Source organism: Cyprinodon variegatus, unplaced genomic scaffold (assembly GCF_000732505.1).
Source record: "Cyprinodon variegatus isolate N-32 unplaced genomic scaffold, C_variegatus-1.0 Scaffold1, whole genome shotgun sequence".
Taxonomy (NCBI): Eukaryota; Metazoa; Chordata; class Actinopteri; order Cyprinodontiformes; family Cyprinodontidae; genus Cyprinodon; species Cyprinodon variegatus.
The window spans coordinates 216,986-234,315 of record NW_015150454.1 but is presented as its reverse complement, the minus strand read 5'-3'; the positions used below and the strand labels follow the sequence as shown (position 1 = coordinate 234,315).

The window sequence follows — 17,330 nt, the reverse complement described above, 5'->3', positions numbered from 1 at the left end:
ATACCTTTTTTCAGTTAATTAAAGAAAAAAAAAAACAGAAGTTCCTTATGAATGGAACAAGAACACTAAACATACAACCTGGACTACAGATACATTTTTTTGATCCAAGTATATTTGCGTTGTATAACATCCAATCAAAATCTGGACCTCAAGCAAACTCAAACCCTGTCAAACCTTAACCACTGGTGTTCAATAATCTTTTGTTACAACCTAAATGAGTTTTTTTAGGTGAAAATGCATGCTGCTTTTTACATGCAAACTAAAAGAGACATTGGTAAATAAATATCTTACAATGGATAGTAAAATTCTTCCTGAGGGCCAAACCTAAAAAACTACACAAGGATACGTACAGTTTATAACCAGATAAATTGTAAACTGTTTTGGCTCTACTCCAATCTGTGACTGGCTCACACAGTTGGGACTTCATCTTACTACAGGTATATGCATGTTTCCACCCCAAACTATAAGAAGCTCATTACTTGTATCTGTTTGTTGTTGTCATTGCATTCAGATAAGCTTCTACTAGGGTGAATACTTTTCTGCTAACACCATAGTAAAAGCACTGTAAGGCTGACCCAAAGAGCAAAGCCTAGAATATAACAGTTACAGGCTACTTTAATTGGTCCAATAGAAGTTGGAGTACAGTGAGTAAAATGTACAGTTTGAAAAGTTGTCCTCAGAAACCATATCCTAATTTTCATGAGATGTAAAACGAAAAACTCCCCCAGGAATCAGTACCTTTTTTATTCCTTATGTTTTCTTTTTGCGATGGAACTATGCAGTATATTCTTTAACCACCCTAAGCCACAGGGTATCTATCACAACCCAGCATGAGACCATACCCAGATAGATAGTCTTTAAGTGTGTCACAATCTCACCAGTTGGCTCCCTACAGCTCTGACTTTTCCTATCAGCCTTTACTCCTACAAGAGAATTTCTGTAGCACTAAGCTAAAAAATGTGGAACAAAAGGTATTTCCAGTCTTTCAACAGTGTAGGCTTCTCTCATTAGCAGTTGAAGCATTAAAACAGGTTACCAACTCTTCAAATGTCTTTGGTCCAGATTAAGTAAATAACTTAAGTCTTTGAAACGGAATTGACAGCCTATACAAAGTGTTTTAAAGTCAGTGTGAATACCTAGAAGCTTTAACAATTTTAAACTAAACACACATACAATACAACTGTCAGCAGTATCTGCCTCTTCTATTTTTAGTCATCCTGGAAATACTGATGTTAATAAGACTGAACTCTTTTTTGTCCACCTTGGCCTTAAAAAAAAGTGTAAGAGAACTTCCCGCTCTCATTTCATAAAGGTGAGATATTTCAGAAGCTAGATATAGCTGAAACACTTGGTAGGTCAATTTAATCTTCCAAAGTACTGTTGTGCCTCACAGCTATTAGATAAACAGAAAAAGGATGTAATATAAACAACAGCTGTGCAAGAATGCTGAGCCGGTAAAACTCTGTGTTTCAGCCTGTGGCTGTTGCTCCTTTTCAGGATATTTCCAAGTGAGGAGCCTCCAAGTACACCCTGCAATTCCCATAAGGATCCACCATATACAAGCTTTTTTCCAAACTGACTACAGTAACTCTCCTCATTCCACTGGCCACTCTGTCCACACATGGGAGACCCCCTCCATCCTGCTGGTAAGGGACTGCAATCTTTAAACTGATTCAATAGTTGAGTATGGTCTGTTTTCTAAACAAAGAACCACCAAAGAAACCACAGAACAGGCTGTATTCATTTTTCTGCTATCTCTGGGTTTAGCGGGAGAGACTAGCAACAAAGACCCAGCAGAGAGTAGATGACAGTAGCTTGCTCCTTCCACGTCCATAGCAAAGCTAGATAACTATTTGAAAATGGTTTAAACACTAATTTGACAATAACTTGTATGTGTTTTATGATCCACTCATCATACATTCATGCTCATAATATGACCAAATAGTCCTTTAAAACAAGTGCCCTCCAAGCCATTAGCTCCTTGTTTACAACACAGCTCACTGTTTTGATATAAATTAGTGTTTCATAGTTAAAAATGGTCAAATGGAATGTCCAATATGTAACAGACCTGTCTAAAGCCTGGTTTATGCTTGACATGTCTGAGGTCAAGCATAAACCTTCACCTTCACCGGAATTTACGTACCACGCAATGAGAAAAATCTGTAACTATGCAGACAGCTCCACATGGAAAAACATGGCAGATGGGTGACAGCTCCTACTGCCGAGGATTTGCAGAACTTAAGATCTATAGACATCTTATGGTTTAGCCCAGGCATCCCCAAAGTCGGTCCTTGAGGGCCACTGACTTGCAGGTTTTAGAGGTTTCCCTGCTTTAGCACAGCTGATTATGATGATTGCAGTAGAGCAAAAGCCTGTTAATGAGCTTTCAATTAAAATCAGATGTGCTGGAGCAAGGAAACCTCTAAAACCTGCAGGACAGCGGCCCTTAAGGACCGACTTTGGGGATGCCTGGTTTAACCCATAAATATCACTACAATAAACACATTTGTTAAGAAAAAAACTGAAATGAAATGAACATCATTCTTGGATTACAGGAAAAAGCTTTGAAAATGTAGGAAATGCATTTTTCTGCACGTTATGTGGTGTTCTAAGCTTAATGCTGCGTTCACACCGGGGGCAGCTGGCGCGACAGAAGCAGCGAGTTTACATGCAAAGTCAATGGTTGACGCGCGTCAAGGCGCAGCAAAAGGTCCTGCGGCGCGTTTCGAGCAGCAAGCGCAGCGCGTCTGAGCAGCTGAAGCAGCGCGTCGGGCGCGTTTTGGCATCTGACGCGCGTGACGCGCCGCAAACGCGCTGCTGCTCGAGATGGAAAAATTGAATTTTTGCTGCTCGACGCTCCGCGTCAACCAATCAGAGAAGCTGATCTGGGAGCTGGCTGGGAGAGAGACACAGCGCTGATGACACAGACTGCTCTGATCACTTCTCTTAAACAGTTTATTAAAGCATAATTAACTTAAAATATATACATCTGCCGGCAGAATATGTTCGCTTTTATTATTCTGGTGCCTGCAGATCGGATTATTTAGATGAAAAACACCTACCAGCCACCGCGGTAAACCGCGAGGAGGCAACCCGGCCAGAGGCTGCTGATGAATGGATTCCTTCTGTCGGCGCACCGCCGGTATGTGGGGGTCTGAGCGGCTCCGACAGAAATAACATTGGGAGGCAGGATTGTAATCTGGATGAACTGACTCCACTGATGAAGTTTTCAGGTGTATTTTCTCACTTAAAAACATATTAAAACTACTTTATTCCCACTGATCACAGCAAATATAGCTGCAAGGCAGAGAAAGGATAGTGAAGCTCCGCCCAACGCGCGTCAGACACACTTTTGGACCGCGCAGCGAGAGCAGCAAAGCTGCTTCAGACGCGCGTCAGAATTCACTGGTACAAGCAGCAAAAATGAAGCAGCAGACGCGATTTTGCTGCTTTCGCTGCCCCCGGTGTGAACGCAGCATAAGACCTGTGCTATACACGCCTACTTAGAGCTGGCCAGAATATTAGGCACATGGCAAAAAGCAGCATGTAGTATAAAAGCTGCAGATGTGTATGCATTTTATTTCTGTGGGATTTTGCATTGTATTAAACTTAAATGAGCTTTTAGGCAGCAGGTTGTCTCTTTAACAGCTGATCATACTATTGTAATTTTCAACTACTACTACTACTTTTCATACTAATGTACTTTTCATGATCCTGCCCTTTGTGGACTTTTTGAGTTTTTATTTACGTTTTAATTTATGTCATTTTGTTTTGTTGGTAATTGTTTCTTTTTAATTTGGCATAATTTAAGTTGTTTTCTTGTCATTTTTAAGCAGCGTTTTGATTCGTGAGTTACTCTCTGTACTCCCCCCTTGTGCCTGTCTCCTTTCCACTAGCTCCCTTCTAGTCACTTCTATCCAAAGCTGCTCCCTATCAGCCCATTCTTTGTTCTGGTTTCCATATATACAGCACCCCTGCAGTTCCCCATTGCTTGTTCCTCATAGTGTCTTTGCCCGCATTTGTGTTTTCCATGACGTCTCCTGCCCTTTTGGTTTTCAGTATTATTGTTTTTGGACTTTGCTTCTATTTCCTTTGGGATTTTGATTAAATCTGCAAAAACTCATCTCTGCCTCCTCACCTCTGCATTTGGGTCCATCCAACCCTGACATAAATCCTAGTTGCCCATCCCAAATGGTTAGTCAGTAGCTAATACAGGGTTATACAATACTGAGATAACGGCTTTAAACCCTCAAAATTATTTAACTCTTTACAATTCTTCACATTTACTTGTAAGTTTGATTTATAATTTGGTCAGGAAGCATCTGAAAGTGAACATAAAACTGTACAGGTTATATGTGTAGAGTGACAAATAAGAACTAACAGAGCCCAGCAATGAAATAAGAAGGCTTACTGAATGCAGGTAATATCCAGAAATAGAATAATCACAATGTTAATTTATTGTCATTTCACAAATGACCTGTATATTTGTTTGTTTTATTACACTGTTTCTTGGACGTTCAGGAGCACCCCTCTGACAAAAGCACACACACTCACAGGATCCATTTAATTTCCTGTCTTGCATCTAATAATACCTCCTTTATCACTGCACTTTGTTACACAGCAAAACTCAAAATTCACAAGAAATGGAACTATGTCATTTGGGAGCCTCATTCAAATCAAGCGCACATGCAAAAGCAAATGATCACATTATGCAAACAAGTTGATGTAACAATATAGTAAATTTTTCCCAAACACATGATGTGGTGTCAAAAAGCAAAGAAGAAACGTGATACATTACAAAAAAAACGTGTTAAATATGTAAAACATTAACTGCTATTAGGTTATAACTGTCAGTGAAACACAGCATGTCTCCTTCCCCAGAGGCAATGTTAATGGGTTTAATGGTTGATCATTTGAATGAGGTTGCAATATGCTTTACATATTCTGCAGCAACCGAGCACATATCTGTGTAAACTTTGTTTTTGGCTTATGATCAGATAATCTTCCTGCTGCATTTCAGATTAAAGAACTCTTAAACTTCTATTACTGACTATAAGTTGACAGATTTCTATGGCAGTAGCTCTCGTCGGTTGCATTCTTTAACTTTCCTGGTTCCTCTTAGCTAATTATATTTTCTTTCTATTTTATGCTTTCCTTTTTGCTCTTTATGTTCGTAAAAAAACCCACTTTGTATATATTCAAAATAGCAAGTCCAAATTATTGGGGTTACTTTATTGCTCATGCACACAATAAGTAAACAAGGAAGCTGATAAAGCAAGTCAGCAATGCCCATCGGGGGATGCGAAAGAAAAATAGAAAAGTCAACTTAAAATAAAATATGAAGATTGAAGTTCACTGAAGAACAAGCTAAATATGAAGAAGCATGAGACTTACTGCAGTTGGTGGATGCATGAGTAGGTACCGCCAGAAGGCATAAACAACAATGTTTATGTCTACTGGTTGTACCTTTTGCAAAAGTTATTTTTGGGCACAAAATGGACTAAATAAACTTTATGATTACATCATTAAATTATGAATCATTTATATATATAATTTTGTACTGTTGGCAAAACCACATTTTCTTACAGGAAGTGTGAGGCAAAAATTTGTTATTAATTTAAGTGTGCACTAAAAAAACATCAGGAAGCCAATAAAGCATTTTTTTCTAAGTCAGAGAGCAGGACACTATTTATCTCCCTCCCAGTCTTCTGTTGAATGTTTTTTTTTTTTCAAGAGCATGAATTGGACAAAAGGAAACAGGATGCTGGGGAGTTCAAATCTCAAAGGACATAATACAACCAGAATCCCATCCTGAAGGACCATTTTCTTCCAGGAGGGTTCAGGGGTCAAATTACCCAATGCTGTTATTTTCTATCTAACCAATGTGAGAACAAATCAAGCAATATATATATATATTTTTTTTTTTCTTGCACCAGCTGCCAAAAATAAGAGTTATTACCACTGAAGAGTGCAGGTGGTACAGCCCTCAAGTTTACACTTCCGACTTGAGGTCAGCAATCTAAAAAAAAAAAAACCTACAATCTGCACTCCAAACATTGTCACAGCCTTGATGGTTTAAAGTAGTGAATACCATGGCAACATAGCAGACTAAAGCTGACAGCCCATGTATTTGGTTTTGTATATGGCATTAAAAATGAAAGGAAATTTTTAACTTTAAAAAAAAATCACAAATGATCTACATAAGAGGGGAAAATGCCTCTGTTTCTGTTAGAATTACTTCAGTTTATATTTCTGTCTCTTTTTTCTTGTTTTCTTTTTTCTTGTTTGACTTTTGCCATTACATAATGTCCTTTCATGGGTTTTTAAAACATAAAATTCTTTTTAAAGGGGGCCATGATTGTTTTGGACCTGACTTCAGATCTTTTTGGGATAGTACCTAGAGAGTAACCTTGGGAGAGTAACCTTCAATCATATTTGTTCTAAACTCTTAAAAAAATTTTAACTTTTATAAGACAACGTAATCTTTATTCTTGTAAACCATTCAAATTATTATTCCACACTTTTGAATCTCATTAAAAAACAGATTACCTCTTGTTCTGTATTGTAAGTTTAAAAAACCCTTTCTCAACCACTGTTTACTGATAGCTGTGCAGATAATCCAAATTGCTATGCTTAGACAGGAGCTCTATTTCCTCAACATTGATTAGAGATTCTAATTCTCTACGAATTAATAATTAGTTAAAAATTGTCAGCATTTACATGAAGGTTTGAGGCTAATTAAATTGAAAATATGCTGAATTAATTACAATTCATAATCGTAACCCCCCCAGATCACAGGGTTGTGACCGAATCAATCACAAGATGTTGCCAGGCACAATCATACACCTCCCTCCAGTTGGAGACAAAATAAATTCCTAAGTTTAAAAAAATACAAATTCAAGCTTGAGCCAAGAGCAAGAGCAAACAAAGATGATAAGCAGCTTGCAGAAGTGTTGGCAACGTTAGTTTTTTCATTCATGCAGGATGAAGGAAATGAAGATGACGTCTGCTGAGTTCAAAGCACTACTGGGAAAAAAAACAAACACGTTCTTTCAGCCAGTTTGTGTGTTTCAATGAGCTGATAGTATAGCTGCAGGATGTTGCACACCAAGGAGAAACAAAGCTTTAATAGACTGACATTGAAGAAGTTTAAATCAAGTATTTTAGTTTAGTTTTTACTTTAAATCTAAAAAAAACCCAATAACAAAGAATTAAAATGTGTCAAATGATGACTGCATTGAGAATGCCACTGTTCCTGATGCCTTTAAAAAAAATCCATCTGTGCTTCTTTGCACAGGTTTATTTCATGCATCTACTCAAATTATATCATTTGCAGCAAGACTTATTTGGTTACAGCTGAAATGAATGCGAACAGTCACTAGGGAAGACAGAATGTGTCCTTGTATATGTTCTAGATTCTAGTTTTGAAAAGGTTTACTGGAGATGGAGCAGCTTATGGCATGAGTGTGTGTGTTTGTGGATGGACGGAAGGCAGGACGAACAGACGGACGGACGTGTGGATTGCTGGAATATTAAATTAAGTAATCAACAACTTCGCTTAATGGTTATTCCAGTTTAATGCAGCATATGTCTTGAATAACTGAATTAAATTCAAGCTTTTCTTTCTTTTTCGTTACCTTTGACACTTATTAGTGTCTGACTTGAACAGAAAAACAGATCGAGTCCTACCTGTTCTCACAGCATGCATAATAAAAAATTGCTTTTTCATACAATCTAAAGAAAAGGCATTGACGCTGAAGAGTGTATAAACCTAGTTATACACTCAGAAGAGTTTGGAGTGTACCAATCTATTGCTGGACAGATTGTGTTTAAAAGCAGATATTTCTTAATAACTCCCAGCCTTCCCCAGAGTGACTGACCAACAACAATCGTTTTAAATGACTGGTGGATGACAGTATGAGAGGTAACAGTGGAACTTGGAATAATCATTTCTGGACTAGATGTTTTTCTCAAATTTGTGAATGTAAAGTTGTATCATTACAAAAACTCGGAACAATTGTGTGCATTTTAGGGCTTTAATAAAAAGAATGTTTGTTGTCAATCTTGTCGAAGTCATGCTTAAGAGTCATTCGGTAATTTTGAAACAAAATAGCTTTCCTTGCTTTAGAAATGGGGGTTATAATAAATATATTTATATTTCATTTATTAGAGACACTCTAGAGATTAAAAAAATTTAGAGCTAGACTTACCATATTTCCAAACTTAATCATACTTTAAAAATATTGTACTTTGATCTATGCAGCCTGTAGGCAGTAAATGTCAGCAAGCTTATCTGAAAAAGCTACTTCCACTATAGACAAAATAGTTTTGTAATTGTGAGGTCTAATAAGGCTTCTGTTGAGAACAGTTACAATCTACTTAGTTATGTACAAAGACGATGTTTCACCAGGTACGTATCTGAAAATGAAAAAGTAACACACACAGCTCAATGAATTACCAATCACCAATTTCATTGTTTGTTCCCTAGATTTTAAAGATCTAATTTTCATGTTGAAGCTTTACCGTAGGAAACCAGTATTTTCAAATCCTTCTTAATTCTACTGATTAGAGATGTGATTAGGCTTTCCCTGTTTAGACGAATTAGGACTAAAACAATTGTTTCTATTATCTAAATACTAGGAGCAGTGCTGGATGAAGTGTTCAACTGTAGTACTTGAGTAAAAGTATTGATACTCATGGTCAAATCTTACTCATCTACAAGTAAAAGTATTGAAGTACTGAGGTAGTATTCACTTTAATCCTATTCAAAGGTACAATAAAAATTTTCTAATATCAGTACATTTCTGTATACAGAGTGTGTACAAGTGTTTACAGAACCTTGTGACTTTGTCAAACCACCTGAAGTATTGATCAGATACAAACTGTATCTCACCTGTAAAGAACTTCAGCATGAAAATTTTATATTTTGATTATTATTTTTATTTAGAAACACACCAAAAAGAAAACAGAAAAGTCTTGATTCTCCTCAAACTTCAACCTTAGTAAAATCTATAAACAACAAATAATATATGCCCAGGATGCCAGTCCTGCAGGGCTGCATGTTTTAATTTTTCTCCCTGGAGGTAGTTACAACCTCATCAGCAAGTCAAAGTTCTGCATATGCTACCATTTAACCCAGGTGTGATGAAAAAAAGAGATAGCTAAAACATCCAAGATATTTCCTCTTAAGGATGAACTTTGAACTTTCAAGAAAGAAAAACAGCAACAGTGGATTACAAAGCTAGCTGAGTCCCCAAAAGGAACGAGTAACAACCAGCTTCCTAGAAATGTATTGGAGCAAAAAGTACAATAACTGACTTTGAAATGTAGTGGAGTGAAAGTAAGAGATTAAAGATGGAAAAAATCATCAGCTGCAAGTGAAATAAACTGACATTGAAAATAGTGATAATAAACAAAAAATAATGATATTAATTTTGAATGGTGACTCAACAAAAATATTCATAGTTAACAACAAACAAATAAACAAGCATGATGGGGTTCCTAGACTCAAATTTTTTTTCAGTTGCTTATTATTAGAATTACTGTTACGAAGTTACTTTTTACTTTATGGTTAGGGTTAGGGTTGTTTCATCTTCCTAAATATCCCCATAGTGTCTAATTATTGGATCAGATTAATGACTAGAAATTATATCCAAAACTTTCATTTGTGGAGGTCTAAAGTTCTGTCCTGTCAAATTATTATTCCCCCTTTGCCCACGAGTTGTTTAAAATCAATTGACAATAGTATAAGTAATAATAAGTAATCTTACAAAAACATGTCATTTTTATTTTTAGCTACTTACTATTGCATATAACCTATGCATAATCTAAGGAATAAAATGTCTCATCATTCTGGGTGTTATTATTTTGTTAATTTTAGCTGGTGTTAAACAAGACAAGTTTATGCTGAATTAATATCAGAGTCAACATAAAAGCTTTTCACCTTCCTTATACAAAGAACATGTAAATGTATAGTTTCAAATATTAAACTAGATCATAATCAGTGATGGCCTAATATTATTTGGAAGCCTATATTACTGATCCTGACACTGAAGTCTTACTTCTATGTCCCCCTGAAACTTTCTTCTACATCTGAAAAATGCAAAATCATGTTATTATCAATTATTTTGCACATTTTTCAATAGATGTTTAGTTACATTTTTTGTAGTCTTGTTTTGTGGATGTCAAATAAATCTAGATTTCACTGAGGAATAGTATATACATATACATACAAATATACATTATTGATAATAAAGGTAAGTTTAAAATTTAAACACAATAGAAATGCATATGGTTTATTATGCACAATGAGATCAGGGCCAATTGCTTTTTTTTGGTTTTCCTTATTTATTGTTTGCTTCAAAAAAGATTTGCCGTCATATACAGTACTGTAAAAACGTTTATTAGATGAATGTATTGCTGGATGAGAGTCATTTGGTCTTTGTTTCTTTGTGTCCATAGCAATTCTTTAAATGAGATCAAATAAATACTATCCCCTTATAACTGATAGGAACTTTTTTTTCTTCACTCTTACTTTTTACCTCAGCCCCGCCACTGCCAAACATGCAAAACCATCTGGGAAAAATCTTCACTCTGACATTACCTGTTTTTGTTATGAAGCAGTGGAGCAGCTAAGCACCTCTCTGTAAATCAGACCAGAGAGTAAACCAGCTGACGTCAAACAGTCTCTTTTATATGTAATTCCTTTTATCCAAGAAAAAAGGGTGAAGAAAAGTGTGAGTTGGGGGATGGAGCAGCAAGAGAAATGGGGTGAAAGATGTAAAGAGGCACACTTGAAGCAAGGATAATAAGAACACAGTAACAGCAGGTGAGGGATGGCACTGTTAGCTGGTCAGGGAAACCTGATGCTGCAGGTGTGCACAGCTGAACATCACATCACTGAAGGGGAGAAAACTTCAAATCTTTTTCACTTCAACCAGGGGGCGTTCCAAAAGAAAACCATGCTGCAAGCAGACGAGAAGATTATACAGCAGCTATGTAGAGAGGGTTAAAGAAACCTAAAGACCGTTTCAGAGACTTTTCAAAGGAAAAGAAGCGACAACTGGTTTCAACCTTTTTACATGCCTGTACCTCAGAAACAGGAATTCAAAATGAATACGCTGTAGCTCTTTAAGCCTTTCTCACATGGCTGCTCATCTTCTCCTGTGATGTTACAGGACTTCTATTCTTTGGAAGTGATAGGACAAGTAGAGAAAAAATATCACAGCTGCCCACTTGTCTGTGGCTTCTCTTCCTCTCTCTGCTTCCATTAAAACATTATAAAATGCCTGATGCCATGCCTCCTGCTCTTCTAATAAAACTCTGATTATGGCTGTTGTGTAGACAAGTTGATTAGTTTGACTTGGCGGGGGGAGCTATTGAAAATTATAATTTTGTATTCAGGGTCTTAAATGCAGCCTTGTAATTAGTATCTAACAATCTTATGTGCAACATTGTCTTTATGCAAATTTGCCAATTTAAAAAGCTTTAACATTAGTAAACACATTAATATGGTAACTTAGAGATGAAAGTGCCTCTTTAATTTTGGCAGCCACTGAATTCAAGCATCTTGCTGCGTCACTAAAGACATCAGTGGGAATTTGCAGTACAATAAAGCTCCCTTTTTGATACTCTCTCTCACCTCCATACAAACGACCTTATCCACTTTTGATATGAGAAGAGGATTTATCTAATCACACAAAGAAACGCACCTTTTGCTTTTCATGGTTTGAGACAAATCCTCCATAATTATTCAATAATCTAATTGAAAATTAGATTGAAAATGAATGTCTCCTTGATAAGGTCCTATATGAGTGCCATTGCTGTTTAGAGATGAGGGTAGTCCGGTGGTGCTGATGGAAACAAATGCAGAGAAACAAATACGAAGATACAAAGATATACAAACATAATTCAGTAAACTGTCACAACAAAACAAGCTAAAAATATTTGAAGAAGAGCACAATTAACGTCTATAAAGAAAAAATCCTGTTCAACACAAGTTGTGTTATTTTCTTCAATTTCTCTTCACTGGTCTTTTGGCAACAACAGATGTCCAATATTTTTCCTTCCCTCAGTTATTAAAGAGGAACTGAAAAATGCAGTGCCAGAAGGTAAAATGGCACAGCTCCAACCATCTTTCTCTGAGATGACGCCTCAAACTGTAAACAAAAAAGACAGCCTTCACTACCTGCCTTCAAGCACCCCCTAAGTTAAATACATTAGTAATAAAAATAACGCCACAAAGGTAAACATTAGGAAGCATACAGAGTAATGAGGAGAGAAAAAAGACCTAAGATGTGCTGGTACAAGGACATGTTTAAAGACACCCTGTCCTTTACAGAGGACATGTTTGAAGTGCTAGCACATCTATTCACTGTCAGTGATCAATATATGAGTGATCATAACTAGAACAAAATGAAGGATGAAAAATATCAAGAGAAAAACAGGTTGTTTTTGTCTTGGTTCATTTTGTGCATGAATCTTTAAGAAAAGGCAGGACCATGACTAAACCTGAATACTATAAAGTATAGAGAACTAGCCAAAGTCTACAATTAATATTTTCTTTCATGCTTGTGTCTTATTGGAGCATGCTTTATTCAGCTAGCTTGGGGATGATTATAGTGATCTAATTTTGAGAAATTGAAGTAAAACCAAAGAACACCTTCAGTAGGACATTAAATGTAACAATATATGATAGCTGATGTTAAACGAGAAAGGTTTTTACTGAATTAATATCAGAGTCAACAAAAAAGCTTTTGCCCTTCCACAACATATATGAAATTAGATCATAATCAAACGTTATGGCCTAATAAATGAAAGCAGAAATTATATACTGACACAAAAATCTTACTTCTGTGTCCCCAAGGAATATATGGTCTCAACCAAAAAACACCTTTCAATGGACCAGCAGGGCCATTTTCCGGTTTTCCGGTTTGGTTGTTGTATAAATATTACTGCGCATGCCCAACATTTTGTTGCCTGTTTTCGCCTATTTTTGCTTTGGCACCACAGCGCCACTTACAGGCCTGGCATACATTTTGCAGCGTTTTCATGCATTCATGTGGTCGATGACATTTATTTTACATCTCCGTCTTTAAGACAAACGTTCTGGAAAATATTAGCGTTTCATGTTCGTTTTGACTTCGTGTGGACGGGGCCTAAACCTAAGAAAGATCCAGCCATACCTAACCCAACATGCTATCAGCTCCTGGTGCAGTCAATGGTTATCTCCCACCTTGGCTATTGTAACTTACTCCTTACTGGTCTCCCAGCCTGTACGATAAAACCATTACAAATGATCCAGAATGCGGCAATGAGTCGAGTCTCCAATCGGCCTCAAAAGTCTTACGTCACTCCTTTGTTCATTGAGCTTTACTGGTTAACCCTGACTGCCTGCATCAAATTCAAGTCCCTGATGCTAGCCTACAAAGTGCTTAAGGATACTGCTCCCATCATCATTACTCGATCTGTACCGGTTGCAGTATACCTACCCCAAGCTCATTTGTCCATGCGTAATCAGAAATGCAGCCTGGTTGCCCTGATTTTACATTATAAAAAAGAATGATATCCATAAAATTAATAGGCATACTATACTACAATGTGTAAAGGATAATTAAGTATTTCCTGAGAGGATAAATGTGATTAAATCCTTTCTATTTTGTCCCTCGTCTGTGCCAAATCTGTCCCGAAATGGGATTCTATGCTACTTCTGGATAGTATGAGAAAGAAATGAAGGCACACCAAAAAGGAATATAATACACAAAGTATAAAAAAAAGAGTAAGAAAAAAAAACAATCTTTAAAGTTCCTTTTTTTTTAATGCTGTTTACAATTGATGTAATAAAATTACATATTTTTTCCAGGCAACATGAATAATTGTGATCAATAATCACGATTAAAATATCGATCATAAATAATGGTGATTATTATTTTAGTCATAATCATTATATCAGGTAGAGGGGATAAATCAAGCCTGGTGAGATTTTGACTCAAACAAACCAAGTCTCCTCTACGCTCCGTCACACTTACAACCAAATCCAGTTTCTGATTGGTTAATGCAATGCAAATTGACAAAAAAAATTATATTCAAACTTTCATTTCATTGAAATTTCACTTCACTTTATTGCGCTTTTTGCATCCCCAACTGTTAGTTCACTCCTAAAAGCACATTTATGAAGGGATATCATGCAATTGGTCGCTCCATTCGCTATGTTCATGTTAGGTGTGAACGGACCATAGAAGGAATAATATTTATAGATGTCTTAAAATGTATGGGCCCTTGGTAATATTGTGAGCACTGGCAGGGCATTGTTAGTAAAGTCCTCTGGATTGGTATTACAGAACTTGTCGGAATGTTTTGACGCAGAAAACAATCTGAATATACAGTCCTATATACTATAAAAACTAAAAAAAAAACATGAATTTTCAAATAAATTTAAGATTTAAACCAATATTTTACACAACGCTATAGCCTAATCTAGTGGCTTCTGATTAATGTGGACAACAGTAAACAGAAAAATCTCCCAGTATTTACTTACAGCTGCCAGTCAAAAATGGATGAAAAATGAAAAGCTCACACTGTAATCTCAGAGATTAGTCAATCTTGATTTAGTGATCAAGACTGATTTTGAATGGCTGAATTAGTGAACAGTCCCAGCGATTAAGATTTAACGAAGGGAAACAGTAATCACTCCAAATGCAGCAACTGTCCAGATAATCTCCCCGATATTTACTTAGAATAAACATAGATGAATAGGCTTTTGTATTTATTCTTAAAAAGAGAAGTCTTTCTTCCACTGTGTTGTTAACATAAAGAAACTTCACACATATGATTTATAACAGAACAGAGAGAACTCCCCAGGCTAAAGTATTTGACAGACATTCAAAGTATAAAAAAAAAAATCAAAGAGATGAGCTTTAACAAAAGGCAACTTAATAAGAAAAAGTCTCAAGCAAGAGAGCAGAAACTCAAAATGAACCCTCTTCCAAAGGACCTGTAACACCTGACTCTAGAGACATGTATTGATGAAACTAGCCTTTACTGAAATATGGATTTCTCCAGCAGGAGAAGAAATGACTTCATTCATACACAAAACTTGATTCTATCTTTTATTCAAGTAGAAAATGTATTTTTTTTTTTTTTTTATTCTAGAGCCGTTTGCAGTATGTGTATATCTTTACTGGGTTTTGTGTGTTTCGTAAAGCAGGCAAGGATTCGTCAACGGCTGTAAAAGAACAGATTACCTCTGTACCGTCTTGTATACTCTGCCTGAACCTCTGCAAACACATTTTATCCAGTCACAACAGACTCCTTATATTGCTGCCAGTCTGTGAGTGACACCTGTATACACAAACCCACAGCAGTACTCAAAACAGCAGGCATGAAATGCAGCACACATTTCTCTCCTAACAAAGATTGTCGTTTGAACCATTTGCATAGTATTCTACTCATAAAAAGCTTTTAAGCTGTTTTTTTCTGCCCCTTTGACTGTTTTCTCCCTTTCTTCTTTCTACTCTCCTCTAATGTGATGCAAAGACACAATATTGTTGTCTTTCTGCATGAGTAACTTTTGCAAATTACTCATTAATTCCTGCTTCAAGGTGTATTCGTCGGCCTCTGCGGAGGGACGATCAGGATCGATTATTTCATGAATTAAAAATAAACAAAGAACTACACCTGAAAAAGAGACTACAAGAGAAGAAACAGAGAAAATATTGTCACAATACAAGCAAAAGCCAGAATAGGAATCAGCTACAGACAGATAAATAAAAAGAAAGAAGAGGAATAAGACAGAAGAGGAAAAAAAGGTGATAATCTAGTGGAGAAGGACAGTGACAAAAGGACAGATTGGGGACAAAGCTAGTAAGATGGGAGGGAAGAAATGTCAGTGGTGTCATGCTTGGGCATTGCGACTTTTTCTGTGACAATAGGAGGGAATTAAGAGAAAGAAAACGACAATAAACACTTCCCAATGGCAGAGGCGGGAAAGCAGACCAGAAACACCAGAGTCTGAAGATTTCCGCTGTGTGCTGCAGGCAGATGGAGCTCTGCTCACTGTTGGATCCAACTATTGGTTTGTTATACTTACAAAAATGTTTACACATAAGTCATTAGCTGAAGTTGCTTTAATCTAAACTGATGTATTTCACAGCTGATTTACCGTTTGTTACTATAAGACCAACATTTCTAAATAAAACGATCCACCTGCATTATGTGCAGACTGCACAGTGCAGTTCCATCTCCACTAGTTCCTCAGATGTTTTTTTGTTTCCACTGCAGAATAAAATGGTGCAATTCTCATGTTTTCCAATACCAAAGGAAAGCAAACACATTCTCAGTGAGCGATCTTTCAAGAAAACCTCAATATGGGACTAGAAATTCAATATATCAACTGAAACACAAGATTATTACTGATATAAAATCAGTTATAGGCATTTCTCTGTGACATTTAAAGCAGCAATAACTCAGAAAATAAATGTCAGCAGACACATAATATCTAGATTCTACACTTTGATCACTCCTGGTAATTTGATGCAGCTCAACTATTACCTTATTGTGACAAGTCCTTCTGTGTGTACCATAATACCACTTAGAGACCCCCCTCACCTTCTCCCCCTGGTGACACCTTAATGAGCCTCTGCTGAGCGCTTGTTAAATTTATCATGAGAGCTGATGTACTTTAGGAGTAGTTATGCTGCAACATATTTCTTTCTTCAACTTGAGAGCTATTATTTTCCAGTAACACTTTTCTTGTTTAATTTAAAGTTTTCTGACTATTTTACCCACCTCTAATTAACTTTACTAAATGAAAAACAAGCATTTTTTTTATATAAAATGGCACCAGACATACATTAGTTCAATTAGTTGTAAGTAAGTTTTATCATTTGATAATAATCTTCTATCTATCGTGTCTATGTCACCTGATATACTTTGCACTGTTCTGATATATAAACAGTATTCTACCTACTGTTGATTTTGGCTTTAAAATTTTCCACTGTTTAATAATATGATCTTAAGTATGCAGAGCTTTAAAGGGTTAGTTTTTAAGTCTCTTACTGAGCTGTAAAAAGCCATCCTATATTTAACTTTTACTTTTTTCCCCAAACAATGTCTTCAATCTACAAAACAGAAACTAATAAGGAGTACACAGCTAGATATATGAAATAATCAAAATAGAAACTTAGAGAAGAACATAGGAAGTAAAAGAAGAATTAAAATATAAATAAAAATAAATTATGCTTCCCTTTGTGATTTTATTGATTGCTCTTTACAGCTAATCATAAGACAATAATGAGATTTCTAAGCACCCAAATCTCCAATAAGGAACTTTT

General features: G+C 36.2%; 1 protein-coding gene across 2 annotated transcripts in view; it reads right to left on the bottom strand.

Moving 5' to 3' along the window:
• LOC107098368 (cGMP-dependent protein kinase 1) overlaps positions 1-17,330 on the bottom strand; it is a 111,168-nt gene that overhangs the window by 71,937 nt on the left and 21,901 nt on the right. The window lies entirely within an intron of this gene.